The sequence below is a fragment of the Anser anser genome (genome assembly GCF_964211835.1).
Source record: "Anser anser genome assembly, chromosome: 10".
NCBI lineage: Eukaryota > Metazoa > Chordata > Aves > Anseriformes > Anatidae > Anser > Anser anser.
Genome location: NC_139730.1, coordinates 13,307,136 through 13,327,092, shown reverse-complemented (window position 1 = coordinate 13,327,092; position 19,957 = coordinate 13,307,136). Strand labels below are relative to the sequence as shown.

At 53.6% G+C, this 19,957-nt stretch overlaps 1 protein-coding gene across 2 annotated transcripts in view; it reads right to left on the bottom strand.

Annotated features, from left to right (window-relative positions):
• LINGO1 (leucine rich repeat and Ig domain containing 1) overlaps nucleotides 1-19,957 on the bottom strand; it is a 136,094-nt gene that overhangs the window by 104,053 nt on the left and 12,084 nt on the right. For both annotated transcript variants that reach the window (XR_014588784.1, XR_014588785.1), the window contains exon 2: nucleotides 6,945-7,066. The gene's annotated coding sequence lies outside the window, so the exon portion shown is untranslated. The remainder of the gene's footprint in view (nucleotides 1-6,944; nucleotides 7,067-19,957) is intronic.

The window sequence follows — 19,957 nt, the reverse complement described above, 5'->3', positions numbered from 1 at the left end:
CTTGGATGAAAAAAAAAAAAGCAGCCAAAGGCAACGCAAGGCAGCTGACTTACATTTTGTGCTTCACAAGCTCGCTGACAACCTAGTGTCCCCCCAGCCATGTGCTGCCCCGAGGCACGGCGCAGTCAGGGCACCCCAAAATCACCAGCCAGCTGCAGCACCGCTCACTCCGTAGGAGCTGCATCTGCTTTTTGTCTTCCCCAGCAATCAGGCAGCACGTTTTGTTTTGCTGATTGAAGGAAAAGGGAGCCAGCATTTCGGAGGAGCAGAAAACGGGCTCCTTTGCTTTTCTCAGCAAGATAAAATTGTTTAGGTCACCCGGACCATGTCATTCGCAAATTGTTTCCTATTTTGAGAGGTTTGCCAAAGTGTGTTTGTAAACTTTCGGAGATGAAGTGGCTTTTCAGAACAGCAAAATCAAAATGCATCACTTGGAAACCCCGGACAGACTTATTCTTCTTTTCCCTTTTTTTTTTTCCCCAAAGGGCTGGACCTAATTCCCAGCACGGCAGGAACTGGAGCTTTTCATGGGTTGGAGAAGGGTAACACCTTGCCCGTAGCAATTCCACCCTGCTGCTGACAGAATTCAGGCCCCAGCAGCAACTGATTAGCAAAACCCAGAGCTCTGCCAGCCAAGAAGGTGCTTTTCCCTTCCCTTCGCTCCCCCAGGAACAGGCAGCACCAGGGAGCTGCAGAGCTGCTGCAAAGGGTGGGGAGAGAAAGCCAAGGCCCCGCATCCCCAATGAAGACAGCTCCAACATCTGTCCTCAGCCAGAAATGTATTCACCCGCACAGACACACTCATCAGATGAGGCTCTAAAATATTTACTGCCCAAATATCAATCCTCATAAAGCGAGGCAGCCATTTGGGCTCAGGGAGGGGGAAGGGGACGGGGCGGGTTGTCAATAATGTCATAAACACGGGCAATTTTATGTATCTCTGGAAATGGCCAAGGAACACGCAGCTTGACAGATGTGCGAACGGGTAATGCAGGCTCCCTAGTTATGAGCATGAGGATGTCAAGAGGAATAGATGAGCAGTAATTCAAAGTATATTGGGCTTAGAGAAGTACAGGGGCATCGCAATGAATACGTGATGGGCACCGTGGCGGAGAGAGGGCTGGGGAAGAGTGAAGCACGTCGATTTGGGAACGCACCCTCCAAGGACAACCCTTAAAATGTCACAGAGGACCCAGGCAGAGCCACGATGCCACAGGGTGTCACTGCGGTCAGGGCCACGTCAGCCTGCCTGCTGGTTCTTGGGGCCGGAGCGACCTCCAGGCTGATTTCCCATGGGAGCCGCTCCGATGTTTCCACGCCAGCCTCTCCCCTAGAGCAGACGAGCACGGGGACACAGCTCCTCAAGGCTCCCGGCCACCCTGCACCACCAGCACTGGGCCAGGGAAGCCCTGGCCCCTTTAGAAAGTGCCGTCAGGAGATTTGCCCCACACCCAGCCACGCTCTGTTTGCTTTGCAGGGAGGCGTTGCTGAGCCCATCAAGTTTCACAGCGGCGTTTTGTGAGGGTACCCAGAGCAGCCTGGGAGGCGAACAGCCAGAGCTGCCTGTCCTCTAAATCCAGAGCGCTGTTTCGTGCGGCTGTGAGAGACCTCCTGCACTAAAGGAAGCATCCACAAGGGGATCCCAAAGGGCAGAGGTTGCTTTTGGAGAACTTTCCTTGGGACTCAGCCTCTGCAGCAGAAGCAGCACCCTAGGGGGCTGCCGGCTGCTCCCTGGGGCTGGGCCGACCTCCAGGCTGACCTCCTATCCGTGCAGGCTTTGCTTTCTTGGGGAAACTGGAGGGCAGAGATCCTTGGCTCCTCGTGCTGAAAATCCTTCCTGAGAAGGTATAGATGAGGTCTGCCTGCCCCCCAAACCCACCCCAGATGCACAAGCCAAAAAGGGGGACTTTGCTGCTCCACCCTCCATCACGCCACCTTGCCTTTCCCACACCCAGAAACACGAAGGTTTGCTCAAACGCATGCCTTTTCCTTCACGTTCAGAGAAGACTCAAAAAAAAACCCACCTCATCAGGAAATCAAAGCAAGTTCAACTAACTTCTTTGCATCCATCCCCAAATTAAAAACACCCACCCCCAGAGCCACAGCGAGGCAGAGGGACACCGCCCCTGCAGCGCGGGCGGCAGCAGTCACCGCGATGACTCGTGGCCGGCATTTCCCCTGCCCACCGCGGCGTTCCTCAGAGCAGCACCAGAGACTTTGAGGCAGCACCAGAGACTTTTAAAAGCAGCACCCAGAGACACGCCGCACCCCCAGCCGCACGCTGCCGCCTCCCGCACGCAGCGCAGGGCTGGCGGGTTTCCAGCCTGGAGCCAAAAGGGGGAAAAATAAATAAAAATAAAGCTGTGCTCGGGCACGCGGCTCCTCGCCGGGCTCGCTCTCCCAGGGGAGAGCTGCAGCACGTCGCAAAGGGGAGCCTCAGCTTGTCCACGCTGGCCTCACCCAGACCTCAACACCACGCTTTTTTTTTTTTTGCTGAGCTTCGCCTCCTTCGGTGTCCCTGCCGGTGAAATTCCCACTGCCCACCTCCCGTGGCACTCTGCGGCGGGATGCAGTCATCGGCACCGGCGCCAAGCACACCCTTCCTCCCCAAGCCCCCCGCCACTCCCCGGGAGAAGTTCATCATTTTCACTCCCCCCCGGTGCCTTCTGCGGGGGGAATTACTCACGGCGGCGAGCAGGCACCCGCGCACCAGCCACCAAGGTGATTTTCCTGGTGGAAAAATCCATGAATCACTGTACAAGTAAGTCTGGCTTCAACTGAGACACAGCGCGCCGTTGTTTATTAAAAATCAGCAATCTTTCCTGGCTGATTCTGGGACATGAGTTATCCGAGCCACTCACTCACAAGTTATTGCAACACCCGGCTGCAAGCTTCCCCTGCTCGTGCTCCGGGAGCTTTTCCTGCCTCTCACGGAGAACCGCAGGGTTTTGTTAGGTCAGACGAGAGCACTGAATAAACGCAGACGCAGAGGAAATGTTTTCTGTAAGTCTCAGAGCTCATCCTTCCACCCCGGTCCCGGAGATGTGTCACTCTGAATAATCCTGAAGCCAGGGAGACCTGGGTGCCATGGCCACCGCGAAGGTCAGGCAGCAGGGAGGGAAGGGACAGGGCCCGCACAGCCGTAGCCACCCTGACACAATGAGACAAGCAAGCGGGAACAGACTGATAATGAGAGCTTCTTTCCAAAAAAAAAAAAAAAAACTGGCTTGCTCTAATTTGACTTTTTCTCCGGGAGGTGCTCTCCTGCGCACAAGAGCTCTGCAACGACGCGGTATAATGGCACCAGACTTCAATGCCCACAGTCACAATAGCAGCAGCAGGAGATAATTGCACCTGTAACTCATCTCGGGGACACTTTCCCCACTAATGAGGCTGTTCGAGTCAAAGTCGGTGCAAGTTGAGAGGGCCGGTCTCGGTGCCAGCCTGCTGACCAGCCACGGCCCCAGCCTCACTGCTTCGCAGCTTACGGGAGCTTGCCTTCCACTGCTAGCCCTGCACCCGCCTTGCATTTATTCCTCTTTAGAAAAACCTCCCTGGGCAAGCTCTTATTTCCTCTGCTTCCATTTGCTGATGGTTTGAGGGCATCTCCTGGCAGAGCTGCACCTGCCCTCCCACCCCAGGCCCCGCAGAGGATTTCTGCATCGCTGCCCACGTGCTCGCGGGGCCCAGGAGCGCGTGGCTGGCACCGCCGGCGGGGACAGGGACAAGCCTCGCTGACAGCCGCCGTGCTGGTGGCTGGGACTGCTACCTCTGCCTTCAGCTGCTGCAATTTGTGTGCTCACCCAGAAGGAAAGGCAGAGTGCCTCCTGCCCCTCGCTGAGCTGCTGTGAAACCTGCTCCCGCCCCGGAGTTAAGCAGCACTCGCCTCCAGCAAGGAGCTGCTCTCCCTGAATTCAAGCAGCTCGCCCGAGTGGTGGCTGCGGGAAGGCTTGGGGAAGTAGAGCAGGAGAAGAGGAAGGGGGGGGGACTCCAAAACCCACGGCAGGGCACGACACAGCGGTACATGATGCATAGCAAAGGCGGTCGGCATTGCTCGGGTCACCAGCGTGACCTTTGGAGGCCGGGACAAGCTGTAAGGACAGGAGGAAAACTCCAGCAGCTGCTCTGTGAGCTGCTGAGGGCCGGGAACCCAGGCGCCACGCAGAGAAGCTGGTGCCTCAGCATGTGCCAGCCCACGGCGGAGCTCGCCAAATGGGTCAGGCTTCAGCCCCTTGCTCAAGAACACAGCTCAAAAGCTTCAGATTCCCCTCCCCAGGCCCCCAGGAGGTGGAGGTTTGGAAGGGCTGCACCCACAGCTGCTGTGAAGGGACCCCAAAAACCCCGAAAGCAGCCAAAGGAGGACCCCAGAGGACGGGCAGGCAGTGCCCCTTGGCTGCAGGCACAGCTGGCAGGATCCCCGCGGGGTATGCATCTTGAAAGCTCAGAGTAAATACTTAAAGGTGGAGGAAAAAAAAACACTGTTCCTCCCTGAAAGCAAGTTCTCAGACTTTGCTCTGGGATTTGAGGCTGAGGCAGACAGAAATATGACAAAGGAGACACAGGTTTCAGCAAATCATAGGCACATCAGAAGCAATAGCTTTCAGCTGCCTGCTTAGCTGTGAGATAAATTCCCTCCCGGCCACGCGCTTGGCAACCTCGGGGACAGCAGCTCTGCTCTCCCTGCATGCAGGGGGGGCTGTGGCGAGCCCAGGCTGCCCCCTCACCTCGCACCCACCCGTGCTGGGGGAGTGCTCCATAGGCAAGGAGAGCCAGGGCATCGCCCAGACCCATTTCTAAACAGCTACAGCCGGCCCCATCCATGGGATGCGTCTCCCCTCCTCGCCCTGTCCCGTGAGCATGCAGGCATCAGGGTTTGGGGCAGCACACAGGTCCCATGGTGCTCAGGGGTGCTCCCAAACCTGCATCCCAGCTCCACACAGCAAGGGCCAGAGGAACAAAGTCCCAGCTTTCCTGAGACCTCAGAGGGGTGACGGCTAGGGAGGATGGGTGGCGACAGCCTCCTCATGGTGCCCAGCAGCCCAGCACCGGGACGTGGCTCAGAGGCGTTGGCCGGAGGAGCTGCTGAGCACGGGCTGTTCTGTATGGCTGGGCTGTCCTCAGGATGCTTTTATTTCCAGAGAGAGCTCATTAGCTCTGCTTGTGCAGGAGTTTGGTTTTTTTCCCCATGTTACCAAGAGCTGGAAAACTCCACTGAATAACATCTCCGAGCACAGCTGGAACAAAGACAGGGCACAGGGGGAGAGCGGCAACAAAACCAGAGATAATCAAAGCTGCTGCTGCAGCCTCACATCACCAACGGGAGGTCCAGATTCCCCAGACGAAGCTTACTCAGGCCCCAGCAGCTTTCCCCTTGCCGGGTCTGTGCCGGGGCTCTTTCGGAGCCAGCTGCAGGGCAGGGCTTGGGGTCAGAGGGAACCAGACTGGACCAGACACATTGCCAGGAGCACAGCCAGGGGAAAGGCTGGAGGAAAGCCAGGAGCTAAATGGGCTCGTGCACGCACTAGGCAAGGAGGCAGGCAGCGCTGCGGGAAGGGTTTAGCACAGGCACATCCTACCAGGGATGTTCCCGCAGCGGTGCCCTGCAGGAACCAGCCCACAGCCACGCCACCTCCTCACCGAGTCCCCGTGCTCCTCGCCCATCCCTGCACAGCCCCAGCGTGCTGCGGCCAAGAAATCATGTAGGAACAGCGGGAGATAAGGCAGCTCCCCAGATATGATCTAAAGCTCCGTTATCTCTTTAACCCTCACGCGATTCATTTATCCCTCCCAGATCTATTCCTCCCTCTCTGGATCCTCCTGCTTTTCCCCTTCTCTCACCCCACAGATGCTCTCGGAGCAGAGGAGGCGGTGGGAGCCCGATTCAACGGGCTGCCACTCGCCACAGCTAATGGGATGGACTCCGATTGACTAGCCCCAGCGATTCCAAGTTAATAAAATGTTAAATGCAGCCCTATAAATCACCTGCCCAGGAAGTGACCTGGACACGAGGCCTAACGAGTTAGCAGAGGGTTTTATTTAAAAGCCATTTGTCTAAGAAGTGCAACACAGAGAGTCAAATAACTCTTAGTAAAGCAGAAGCACTGAAGCTACAGGGAGGATTAGAGAGGGCGAGATATTTATGGCCGAGGATGTCAGCGCTAACCAGCCCCTGCTTCCCCGTGGCTGCCTGTAGATGGGCCGGGCTGAAGCACACCAGGTTTGCAGATTTCAGAGTAGGTTTAAGGAGAAAAGTTGTATTAGACTTGCCTGCAAAGCCTAGCTATGAAAACCCAGAGGGAAATCAGCTTTTGGGTGGGCTGAGCTGGGACAAGGCAGGTCCCAGCTCTAGCTCACTGGAGCTGCTGTGACCATCACTAGAGACCTCCTGCCTTGTACCCTTTGCCACCTCACAAAACGCTCAGGACATCCACATCCTTCTGCTAGTCCCAGCTCATCTGCGCAGGAGATTAAACAGATGGAGAAGTAGCAATGCTCACGCATTAACACACACATCTGACACCTCTGTTTGCAAGAAGCTTGAAAACAAAGAGGTCTAAAAGCCTCAAAACCCACAACACCAGAAACCAAGTTTTCGGCTTCTAAACCCAATATCTACTCCTCAGCTGAGAACAATTTTACGGCCAGCCACACGTATCCCCCGTAAACCTAGCGCAATTTTATTTGAGAAACCTTTAAAACAATCTTATTGCAAAGGGCAGATATGAGAGAAAACAACATGAAGTTCGAGGTAGCAAGAGGACACACAAACCCCTTCCCAAACACCATCTCGGGGAAGCTGAGACAATCAGAAGGCACCAGTCCCACCCAAGCCCAGTTCCTTCCTGGACAAGGCAGAAGACACAACCAGCCAAAAACCAACCAGGCTCCCACCCACATTAGCACACCCGTTTGCTCTTCACAGACAGAACAGCCACAGTCCTTACCTCAGAAGGGATGCAGGAGGCTGCAGCAGGGAGCCTAACAGCACCGAGAGGCTGCACACAGGGCGTTGCTCCAGGGGCTCTGCAGGTGCTGGGGGCAGCTCATGGCTCCTGGGTGCAGGGGGCTGCAGATGAGAAGGCACAGGAGATGTCAGCATGGGAAAGCAAGACCTCAAGCCCCCATCCAGCTTGTGACCTCCATGAGTTTAACCAAAAAGCTAGGATGGCAAAGAACTTACTTATATCAACTTCTTTCCTTGTTACTCTTATTCCCATTGCCATCAGGGAAGCCAAGAGATCAGGTGGGACCCTTGCTGGTCCTATGCACCTCTAGGCACCAAGTTACAGACACCTACACATGTTCACAAGCCCTCGAGGGGCTCCTGACAGCTGTAGGGTGATATCTGGGAGCCTAAACACAGCAGCTCTCAGAAGGAATTACTGTACTTTCACCATCTGCAAACAGAGAGGAGGCACAGTAGAGGTGGAGGTGACATTTATTATCAGGATATCAGAGTATCATGCATTCAAGTACCAGTGAGACAGGTTACAGTTTTTTTCCTGCAACATGGCAATTTAAATACAGTACGGAGGGGTCTAAAGGGAACTGGGGCACTGTCACAGTCCCTCAGGCTGTCCTGTGCTATGGGTGATGTGACTGTGGCCCAAAAGCATCAGTTCTGTGAGCGCCAGAAGAAAAACGTGGGCTAGTGTTGCAAAATCGTTGAGGGCATTCTAATTTCCAGTGACCTGGCTGTTTACAAAAATGGCATTGATTGTCAGCACGCACAGGTTGAACAGGGTTTGAACCTAATTGCCCTCAGGGGCCAGACATTCTACTCTTACTCTGCCTACAGGGGGTGCAGGCATTTTCTAATTGCTGAATTTGTAGAACCATTGATTTAGCTTCACCCCTTTGCTTTCTTAGCTGTGCTATAAAAACATTGAGCAGCTGATAATTCCTTCATGCTTTTTCCTTCCCAGCCAATCACTGTACTTTGAATATTTTCATAAATCTTAGAACCCAAGCCCTGAACAAAAACTGAAACAAGTGCAGGTCTTGCTTGCTTCACAGGGTTATCTATTTCTGCACGTCTTACACAGAGTTCTCAGTCTATCCATGTAGCTGGCTGGATTTTCATCCTTGAACTGTTTGCATGCATAAACTTTAGCCCAATCTGTTTTTCTAGGACATACTTGGAAAATAGCATTCAGAATAGAAACCCGGTGTGATCTAATGTCAGTGTTTGGAATTGGCTGTACTGACCACTTGGCTGTGTCATAGAGCCTTATTAAAGTTTCTCCTGGTACTACACCTCTAAGAAGCTGGTCCATATTAGCTGAGGTTAGGTTATAACTTTCTTATTATCCAAAGCTCCATAAATTCCTCATTTTCCACAGTAGTTTGGGAGGTAAAAAAAACGGTTGCGCTCCAGGGAAAATGGACTGAGACAAGGTTGCCATCAGATCCAGCTTCTCTCAGTGGACAATTTAGTGTAGTTTTTACTGTTTTCTTCTCATTTTTCTTAACATTTTCTTTTGTTGCTGAGTGCTAGGGACCTCAAAATCCTTTCTAGTGGAATTGAGAGGTTCAGACTCAGGGCTAGTGGTGGAGTCAACTTCCTCCCTCTGTTCATAGTGGTTATCTGGAAGATATAGTGGTAAATGAGAAAAATAACCTAGGTCATCTGCAACCTCCAGCTCTATCAAATAGTAGTAGCACAAGAGTATAAGAGAGATACAAATGCTGGGGTGGTTTAGTGTTCTTGATCAGTTAACTTCTCTTAAAATTTTTAATTTGTATTTAACTTTTCCTGGGATTCTTTTAGGCTCTGAGGTTGTGACTCAGTGCACTGTTTAGATGCACTATAACAACTAAAAAAGGCATCCCACTGAGTCTGGGGTACTTTGGTTTTGTTTTCTTTTTGCAATCAAAAACCAAAAGCACTTTAAGGAAAACCGTTTAGGAGGATCATCCTGGGTATAGCAACAGCATTTTTCTTACAAACTTTAGGAGGAGGCATTTTTATACATAAATTGGGGCAAGTTCCCCTTAGAGAACCACGCTCGCTTTGGACTGCATGATGCCCGTCTGGAGTCAGTTTCATTTACACACACAACCCAGGATTAAGTTCCATGGAATGCCAGCATGCTTATAAATCTCCCTGAGAGTATTTTTGTCAGCCCATGATTTTAGAAGTACCTTTTAATTGCTTGCGAGACTCACTCACACACCAAGACAGCGAGCTGGTATTCAAATCGAGGCCTGCACTTCAGGCCCACTAAGATGGCGGCCTGCCCAGGGGCGTCAGCCTGCCAAGATGGCGGCTTGCCCAAGGGTGGTAGGCCCACATTTCAGTCACACTGAGGTGGAGGCCCCCCCAAGGGTGTCAGGCCCACATTTCAGTCACGCCAGGATTGCTTATACAGTGCTACAACACGGGGATGGAGACAACACACAGCAGAGGCCCACTGAAGTCAGACACCTCTGCCTGATCCAGCCATTCCGGCAGAGGTTAAGCTTCTTCAGCAATGGCGCTCAAGCAGCTCCTACAGAAACTGGAGGCCTGAAGGATGAAGAGGACCCTCCCATTCAGTCATGAGGCCAGGAGTGGACCCCATGGCTTTCCAGGCTCCTTCTGGAGCCTGGGTGCACCTGGATCCAGCCCTGGTCTCAGGCTGGGTTACTGCGTTGTGACTGAGAGCTCACACATGTTCACACACACCGCTGACCAGACGGTCAGCGACAGTTGCAGACAAAAACTCCCCAAACAAATCAAGACCTTACCCTTACCCAAACAAATGAGATTTTCCAACTGAATTTATCAATTACAATTAAACTTACTTTAGCCAAGTTTAAGGTTCTGGGCTGACCTGTATTTAAAGTCCAAACAGTAGTGTTCAAGCACAGTGAACAGCTTACAGACAATCCTCACTGAAGCCCCAGTGGGAAATGTTTTAATTTATTTTTAAAGAAGGTGCCTTACCTTTCCATTTTGGCACCTGGGGTTCAGAGGAGATAGCCTGCAGTTCCTCCAAGCTATGGCACAAAACGAACCATCTGAGTCATGGCATCAAAACTGCTGGAGATTATCGTGACTGAGTGCATAATAATGCAAGGACAGGTCAAACAGAAGCTTATTAACCACGATCATAGTGAGAGGCAGTATTCCCCACCCACCCAGGAACTGCAGAGACCCAAATCTCCTCTCTTTGAACAGTATGCAACAGGTAAGGAAAATAAACCCAATGTTAAAGCCAGGTATGCACGCCAGGGAAGAATGGGCTCCAGACAACTGCTTACATGTTAACAAAGCCAAGTAACCATTCACGGGAGGGAATGTTCCTTTTGTTAGGATAAACTTCTTAGCTAGACCTCTCAGATCTGAAATAGCAATAATTTTACTTACCACCACAAGGAGGAACAGAAAGCTACATAAAGCATGCCAGCAGCATCCATCCCACTAGGGAGGAAGTCACAAATAGCAGGGGGAGGAAGCAAGGACCCAATAAGTGCCAGGGCACAACCCCGTGCCCTTTGTGGTGCACACAGAGTGCTTGAGGGACGGGTCCCCAGCTCTGCCGCCCCACAGGGTGTCCCATAAGGCCAGGGAGCCCTCCTCCTAAGCCAAAGTGTCCCGCAAACACCTTGAAAAATGACTTGTCCTTTGCCTGCTGATCGAGGAGCTTGATTTCAGCACTGAACGAGAAGCAAGACCCTTTCCTGATGGAGAAGGAGGCGTCTTCACCCCTCTCCTGCCCAGCTTCACCTTCACACCCAGCACTATCACCTCCAGCCTGGGTTTGATTTAATACATTTGTTTCACTGTGAGGTCCCCGTAGCAGAGCTCACATCGTTTTTTGCATCTCAGTTTTGATCAGCCAGAGTTTAACAAATTAGTAATAAAGAGCCTGAAAAATAGTCTTCTGTCCCTCAGAAAGTGGCTGTGCCTCCCAATCACTCCAAAGGGCACCGCTTTAGACCTCACTGAACAAATGGTATTTAGCTGCAGCCACCTTTTAATGGGAATGATGTGCTCCTACAAGGAAAGCAGTCAAGTGTATCACATCTGAAGATATCCACATGCTGCATAGCAAGAGGGCAGGAAGGAGAGAGGATGTAAGGAAATACCGTTAGTATTTTGCAGCAGCCGTTCCCGGTCCTGTCCCCAGGCCTGACAACCTACCCAAAGTTGCCCATTACATTCAGCATTGAGGTCACAAGAAACGTTTGCAAGGTTCACTGTGGAGGCGGGCAAATATTTGCCAAGGATACTTCCAAATCTCTAGGCCCGCCGCGTGCTTTCTGCAAATTTATTTGCTGATCATGGTCCTTGCACAAATTTGCAAATGAAGAGCAAAGACAGAGCACTGTGTCAAAGATAACTCCGCTGACTTGAATTAGGGTACAGTAATTAACACCCTGAGCACTGGCAGTCTCACTCCCAGCTAGCAGAGCTGGTTATAGCCTTCTCATCTCATCTCAGCTCCTTACCTCCAGCTCGAGCTTGGCCAAGCACCCTGCTAATTTGCTGTGCTAATTAATCACAGTTTCCATTGTTTATTCTTTTGTTCTTGTACAAGCAGCCGCCATGGCTGGGCACATGCCCACAGTGGTAAGCTGGCATCACCTTCAAGGACCAGCACAGCCCCACTGTGAAGCCAGTAGATGCCAAGAGCTCTGCCATCACTCCAAAACACAGGCAGCCACCTCCCCTTGCTAATCCCCCCGCATGCCAAAACCCACCGCTGAGCCAGCATCACCCAGCTGTGCTGGGGACAGAGCTGACAAGCCATTTCCTCTCTGCTTGCTCCCTTTTGTCAGGAATTGCTTTAAACAGGTATTTTTGCAAAAAAGACACCAAGAGGAGAGAAAAGAAATGTTAGTCTGAGTGAGCCTGTGTTGTTAAATATCAAGAAATCCAAGCCTGGAGCCCAACAGAGGCCAAGGTTTCTGGGCTTTGACACAGCTGACAAGCTGCAGCACAATGAGGAAATGCACGTACAGAAATAGCCAGCCAGGATAAAGGATTTACTGGCTCTTTCACAGAAAAGAAAAGAATAAGCTTAAACACTCCATTTAGAAGCAGTAAAAAAAAAAAAAAAAAAAAAAATCTGCAGGAGGAATATTTCAGCAGCAGGATTAGCGGGAGGTGAAGAAAAACCAAATCCTGCCTGTCCTGAGCACACAAAAGGACACTGACCTTCTGCTCCAGCTTGCCCCCATCCCACCATGTCCCCAAAGGTCCCAGCACAGCTCCTTGTCACACCAGCTTCTGCAGGATCAGGTCTGGAGCATTCTTCCTGGACTGATCTTCCATGCTCAAAACCCTTTTCAGGTTGTTGCTGCTGTGGCACCCACTGAAAACCCCAGCTAAGGGGGTCGTGCTGCTCAGAGCGGTGCCACCTCGGCCAGGGCACGAGCCCTTTCCCACCCCAGTCCATGGTCTGAAGCAGAAAGGAAAAGTTTTGACTTCCCTGAAAGTTTTTCCTCTGCCTTGAGATGAAAGAGACAGTCTAGAGGAAGAAACAGGAACCATATTTTTCTGATGAAAGCATTTCAGCTGTATTATTTTTGACTAGCACCAGTCAGAACAGAGCCACACAAAAGGTCTTACCCTTCTCATGGCATGAGACCAAGTCTCTCAGCTGGAGGCCAGAAGAGCAGCAGAACCACCCACCCGCAGTCCTGCTGGGAAGGAAGTTAAAAAATCACAGCCATCATTTCTGGGCTGAAACAGAGCAAGATTCACAAACCCAGCCTGAAAGTGCTCGTGGCAGAGCAGCTCACATTGTACTTCTGGCTCTCCCTGGGTAGACAAGACAATCATTTAATCCCCTTCCCTTGAGGAGCAGGAATTTCACCAAGCCTGACGGACACTGTCAAGCCTGGCCTTAACATCTCCAGCAACGGTGACCCTGCAGCCTTCCTCAGCAGCTTGCACGCTGCCTAATTGCCCCCATAGTCAGGCATTGAAGTTTTATATTGTAAGCAGCAGCTAATTTCTCAGCAGCAACAAATACTTGGGAACGCTTTCTCCCTGGCATACTCTCTCTATTGTTCATCTCTTTCACATAAAGCGTTCCTAATGAAGAGGGAAGGAAGGATCTTGGCTTCTTTCAAAACAATCTGAAATATTATATTAAAAACATGCACTGAGTGTTGACACATTTAGTGCGTTGCTTTATAAAGCAAATTGCCCGAGCTCATTGCGAGCTTGACACTATTAAGACGGCACAGAGCTGCACAACTGGAAGGATGGGGCTGCAAGAAGTCCCACTTCAGAGAGGTGCAGAGCACCCCGAATTTGGGGGCAGCTAAAGCCACCAGCATCACCCAGTCCCTCCAGGACTGAGCCCCCAAAGGGAGCAGCCGAGGGGTGTTTGAGCACCGCTCAACATGCCGAAGTGAGGATTGCAGCAGGCTTCAGACATGTGAAGCCTCCATGCCGAAAAGCCCAGCTCCTCACCTGGAGATCTCCAAACACTCAAGGCTGAGAGGGCACGGTATGCACTGTGCCGGGCTCTCCTAGCAATAGGTACCCACGCTGCAGGAGAAAACCCCGGAGTCTCCACCTCCACACCAAGCCCCATTGCTTAAAAAATGGGCAGAAACCCTAGGTTCTGTAGGTTTTGAGCTGGGAGACATTTGGCTTTCTCTTTTCCTTACTTGCAAGGAGAGGAAAGGAGACAACCCACCCTTGGTTTATGCAGAAGCTGTGAACACACCAACAGAGAGCCAGAATTACCCAAAAGCTACCATTTCTGCCCAAGCTTCAAGCAAAAGCCCAGCCTCAGGAGCTCAGAGCCCCCCAGACCTCAGTCCTTCATGCCGCAAGGCACAGTGGCTGCAAACAGGCTGAAACATGCACACGTCTCCGCACACAGCCGAGCCCTGGTGCTCGAGGCAGGGTTTCCCTTACACATTTTTATAGTGGAAACAAAAAAAGGAGTGGGGCAGCAGGGACTGCAGCTCCTGGGGCTGGACTGGGTGCCTGTGCTCACAGCACAGCAAGCCCCAGGGTACCAAGTGATGCCCCAGGGTACTGGAAATAGGGAAAAGGAAGGAAAGGGGAGATTTGGGGTTTCTGCCCAGCTCAAGCAGCTGGTTAGTGGAAGCCAGCACATGGCTAATTTCTCTCCATGCCTGACATATGCAGAGTCCCTGCAGAGCACCTGTCCTCTCCCTGGGCATCTTTGAAGTACTCCAGGCTCTGCCGCAACAGGATTTTCCAGACATTGAAACGATGCTCAGGAAATAAACAGAGATAGGAAAAGCTTTAATTACAAGGCTGATAAACATCCAAGAGCAGCCAAAGGACCAGACTAAGTTAGGAAGCTATACCTGAACAGCCCCTTGCCAAAGGCACACGAAGGGTACAGCTCTCCACGGACACAAGATCCATGCCAGCTGTGCCTTTGTGTTGCAGAATGGGGGCAGGAGCAACAAGTAGGTTTTCCAGACAGCACCCTGGCTCTCCTCTGGAGTCCAGAGACCTTTAGGTGCCTCCTGAGATTCTGCTGCCCTCGGCCTGAACACCCCTGGGGTGGCCAGCAGGGCTCTGTCTCCAGGGCAAGCACACAGGAAAGGGAACCCCCAAGGTTTCGATTAACACTCGGTATGGGTTTCTTTACCAAGTTCCCAGCTGAACGACCTGCAGTGCCGTTCATTACCTGCTCAGGGAAGTCACCATTTGTGCTGGAGAGGCAGAGACCCCCTCGCATGCGCTCCTCCACGTGGCTGTGCCAAAGCCCCCAGCTTGCAGCCCCGCAGCAGGCGTCAGCCTTTTGAGGCTCAGGCTGGAGAAATCCTGCACCCATCGCCACCACCCCACCATGGTTTTGGTCCCAGTGCTCACAAGGATGATCATCCCTGGGGGGACCCCATCTTCCCCTCCAAGCTGATAAAGAGCCAAGGGGCCTCGGCACAGGGCAGGGAGGCTGCAGCACGCACAGACCAAGTTTAGGTGCATTTACCTCCAACTTGACTCCATTTGCAAGATCTGGTCCTTGCACAAGGTCCTGCTTCCCCAGGACTGGCTAGGGCAGTCAGAGCATCGCACAACCAAAGGCTGTCCTCCATCAGGAGGCGACAAAAGCCACCGCAGCCACCCAGGCAGAGCAAGAGACATCACAACAGACGAGAGGGATCTGGGGCTCCTCCTCATTGATATTCCTCAGCTGCTGTTCAGCTGCTGTTCCTTCGCCATGGCTGAGGAAGGCAAGGCAAGACAAGGCCTACAGAGAACGCCTACAGATTATTTCTCTCAGATTCCAATTTACTCTCCATCATTAATGCTTTTTGAAAGCCCAACACGTCCTGCAAGCAGAGAGAGCATGTTAAACACTCTGGCAGTGGAGTCACTAGAACGAGAGCGGCACGTGCATGGCACACATGCCCAGCCAGCCCAGGAGACGGGACCATGGTCACAGATGTCACGATGCCATCAGCACAGCCAGAAAGCATCACCCTCGCTCAGCAGAAGCTGCGATAGAGGCCGGTCCTCCCCCCTGGAGGCTGGAAGGACGAGGGCATCACCCGGGAGCGCAGAGGACGAGAGGCACCGCAAGGCTCCGAGCGTCGCTCAGCTGCAGAGGGGAGAAGGCAGGGCTGGGGCAGAGCGACTGCAAAGGCTTGCGTGAGGGATGAGATGAGCTGGAGGCTTCCCTAATGTACAGAAAATTGCTTTTGCCAACTATCTGCAGTTTTAAAGCAATTACGGTTGGGGGAAAGCCGAGAGCACGTCTGAATGCTGTACACACGGCATGTGCATTTTAAAATGCAAGAACCAAGTTAAAAAAAAAAAAAAGGTGAAAAATCCTTTAAAGAAAATTATTTTACGCATTAGGTCCTGAGAGGATGAGGTATTTGTAATTGAGAGGACAGAACGCGGAGGCAGCCGGCATCCCAGCCATGGTGAGAGCCCAGAGGAGGTGGGACTCGCAGGCTGCTCCGGGAGCACGACGTCCCACCACAGGCTCACTTCCCAGCCACGCAGCAGGCTGAGGGCTGTCCCCCCTGAGGGCACGGGGGTGCTGAGCTGCAGGCACAGGGAAGTGGCCCAGGAGAACTTTTCCCCAGCTGGAGCAAGCAGGAACCATCTGGAGATGCACCGACACCTTTGCTTGGCTGCAGCTGAGCTCCTTCAAGCTCTAGGAAACATTTCTCATCTTCACGCTGCAGCCTTTCACCTTTCCCCACCCCCTAATCTGCTGGGATTAGAGAGGATCCTAGGCCATTAACACATCCCCTGTAATTACCGAGGGGCTCAGCCACGTGGAGCTGCTGCATCTGACACCCAGCAGGCGCCCTGCTTGCCTCGGGGACAGGTTTGGGAGGCAGGGAAGTGGCATCAGGCGGTGACAGAGCCCCTCTTCAAGGCACCGCTGCCCTGCCATTGTTACCGAGCCTCGCCGAGCGGAATTGAGACATGAAGTAGATTTGTGCCCAAGATAATGGCATTTATTAGACAAGCTATTGAGGAGAAAACAAAAGCTAACAGTGGAGAGCTTCTAAGAGCAACGCTTTAAGAAAATCCATCAAGAATACAAAGAGGAGCAGTGTTAATAGTTGGTGCTTCCCATCGCTGATTAGAAACCTCGAGCAGTCCCTCAACAGCTCTGGGAGAGGGACGGCTGGTGTCACGGGGCAGGAGGTGACAAACACACAAGGGGTGGTGACAGCACCAGCCTGCTGCGATTCACCGGGGCTGCGTGAGGACGGGGCACGCGGGGCTGGCCGTGTCCTTGTCCCCAGCTCGGTGGGGTGCACAGGGTCCTCTGGAGACCCACTCCTGCCTATTTTTTCAGTATAAATATACTTTTCATTGGGAAAGGGCTTCCCTAGGGCCCCTCCATCCAGGCTGGTTCGCTGCCAGCCAGGCCAAGGTTCTGGTGACGCCTGGAGCATCCCCACCAGCACAGATCCAGGCCGTGTTGTCCCACATCCTACTGCCAGCTGCAGGGCAGCTTCCCTGAGATCAGAGCACGTCCGGGACTTGCTCACACAGTGACACAGCCAGCCCTTCTCCAAAGGCAGAAAACCTTGGGAAAACACAGACTGCAGCCACTACACAACTCTTGGTCCATCCCTGGTGGTTTCTTTTACGTTTCCAAACAACATAAGAAACCACCGAGTCCCTGGGGACAAAGGCAGCCCCTGGGAAAGCCGCTTTCATGCCACAACCTCTCCATCCCAAGCCTCCTCTCCTCCTCCCAGGCTGAGGCCAAAGCGCTGGGTCGGGGCAGAGCCGGCAGCAGGGAGACGGGAGCACGAGGGCGTCCCTGCCGCCCCGCAGCTCGGCGGAAATTTATTGCTTGTGACACGTTGTCAGAGTGAGATGCACCTCATTAATCAGAGCCGAGGCAAACAAGAGGGCTCCTTAGCGAATTAGGGGGGGGGTGAAAAAGCAGGGAGGCTCTGCTGGGCTCACCACCACCTCCCCTTCACACCGGGGGAAGCGAGGCACGATGCGTGGCACCTGCTGGCTGGCAATGCTCTTCTTTCTCCCCCAAAAACGAGACCTGAGTGACTCGAAATGCTGCCCCTTGGCAGCTGTGGCGGTTGTGCAGAAGCAATGCAGCAGGCTGCTGCCAGCTCTCGCTACCGCAGGGGTGCCCAGGGCTTTGTTTCCAGCAGGAACCAGCCTGACCCACATGGCACACAACCGGGGGCTTCTCCCTGTCACCAAAATGCCCAATTCCCCCGTTTCCACAAGCAGCAGCAGCAGCTCAGAGCAGCCAGCACCGCCACAAAGCCGGGCTGGAGGCACACAAAGCTCCAGGAGCCCCACCTGGCACAGGGAGCTTTAAAACGAGAGGTTTCATCGCATCCCTCCCCAGGCACTCCCTTGCCCAGCTCAAAACAGAGCAGCATTCTCTGCTAAGAAAAAAAATAAAACAAAATCTATTTTTAAAAGCTTTGCTTTTTCAAGTGATGTGGTTTTCCTTTGTGGGCTAAGCTGAACTGAACACACAATGCTTTGTTTTCCAAGATTTATCAGTGCACAGGGCCCAGCCACGCTCCTCCAGCACCGCAGCAGAGCCCCAGCGTGCAGCACAAACCTGCTGGCCCTACACGTGGAGCCAGGGGTGCCCAGGTCAGAAAGCAGCTTTCCCCTCCCAGGCAGCACCTCCAGCTACCAGCAGGGGAACCCAGAAGCACACAGCTCTCCCCAGGCTGAGCCAGCACCAGGCAGGGCAGGCTGCAGCACCCAGAGGTGCCAGCACCCAGAGGTGCCACCATCCTGGCGCTCCCCATCCCAGGGCTGGGGTCAGGTCCCAGGAGGGCTGCAAGGAGCAGAGGAAACTCACTACGCTGCAGGAAAGCCACCCACGCACCTCCACACCTTGTCCAAGCAGCTCCCAGCTCCTCCCCAGGCCCTTACAGCACCTGTGGGCACTGACACAGGTGTCCCCCATCCCCTGGCCAGCCCCGGCTGCGTGCCCTCCCTGCCAAACCGGGGCTCTCACTGCGAGCCCTGCATCCCCCGAGCAGGGATGCTGCACGTGGGGCACCCCGAGCCCAGCCTCTCCTTCAGCAGGCTGCATTTTCCCTGAATTAAACAATAAACAAGGAGCTGCTCTGGATTTTCCTTACACTGCAGTTCCTTATTAATCCCCACAGTAAACACAAAGGAAAAAAAATAAAAATAACCTAGGAGGGATGCTTTCTCTTTATGGGTATGGATCATGCTGAAAGCTTCAACCCAAAGGGACAGGGGGGTGCAGCCCACCTGCTGTCCCCCTGGCAAGGGGCACCCAGCCCCTTGCACCTGCACCCAGCCCACCCTCGCCTCCCCACAGGTCTTGAGGCTGTGGTTTGGGGGTCTCACAGTGTAGAAAAATGCAATTATTCACCTGGAAAAGGGCCAGGCTGCTACAAGAGGCACCCGGCTCCTGGTGGCTCACATTGTACAGCACCGTGTTAGTGAGAAGGGGTGGCGTGGAGCTGGACCCCTCTCCTGACACCTTCCCCCTCTCTTCCCACCGGAGCTGCCTCCCGCCCACTGCACCCAGCTAGTTAATTACAGAGCGCAATCCAATCAGCCTGGCCATCCTATTTCAGTGAAAGGCATTTAAGGGATAATGCCATCAGTCTCCAGATGGACTGGCCTGGCCCCAGCCTCGGGCAGTGCTGGGGTCCTCCAGGAGCTGCCACTGCCACTACTTGGCCCCAGCTGCAAACCCGCTGCGAACACCTCGGGGTGCTCAGAAGCCTGCCGGGTTTCTGAGCCCCATGGAAATTTGGGGGACCGGAGCACGTGGCGGCATGGCTCGGCACGAGCGCAGGTGGTGGCGCTGCTGCCTGCCCGGGCTCTCGGCGTGACAGAAGGACAGATTTGGAGGACAGATGCCAGCCCGTGTCCCCCTGTGCCCCACGTATGGTCGGCCACGGTGGAGGCTGCCGGGGGGCACCGCGGTGCTGCCGTGCCGGAGCAGCCCCACGGCCGGAGCCTGAGCGTCCTCGGTGCGGGTGCCTTGCTCCGTGCCAGCTGAGCTTGCAGCCTTCTCACGTTCGGTGATGAGAGCGGCTGATTCCCTGATTTACTGATCCTACACTTGGTTAATTTTGCCTGCCCGGGGTGAGGATAAGCTGCTGGATTTGCAGACATTTTGAGGATTGCGGGTTTAATTTTTTTTCCCCTCATTGTACGTGCATGCATCAAAAGCTCTTATGCTTTGATCCGGAGCCCGAAGCCAGCGCAGCGGATATACATCAGGGCTAAATATGCGCCTGTCACAGGTGGCATCAAAAGCTTGTTGCCGGCAAAATGAGCGCGGATTCTGCTCTCGCTCAGCCCAGCCTGTCCCACGGCAGCTTGACTCGCAAGAGGAGCGAGGAAGAGTCTCTGCCCCTCGATCACACCTCCAGGCTGCCTTTGTTGGAGACTCAGGCACAAGCAGCTCGGGGAGGGACACAAACCTCCTCCCAGAGCTGTGCATGGCCAGGCCACCCTGGGCCAGCTGCCCAAGCATCCCACACCAGCCCCAGCACCACCGCGAGTGGCACCACC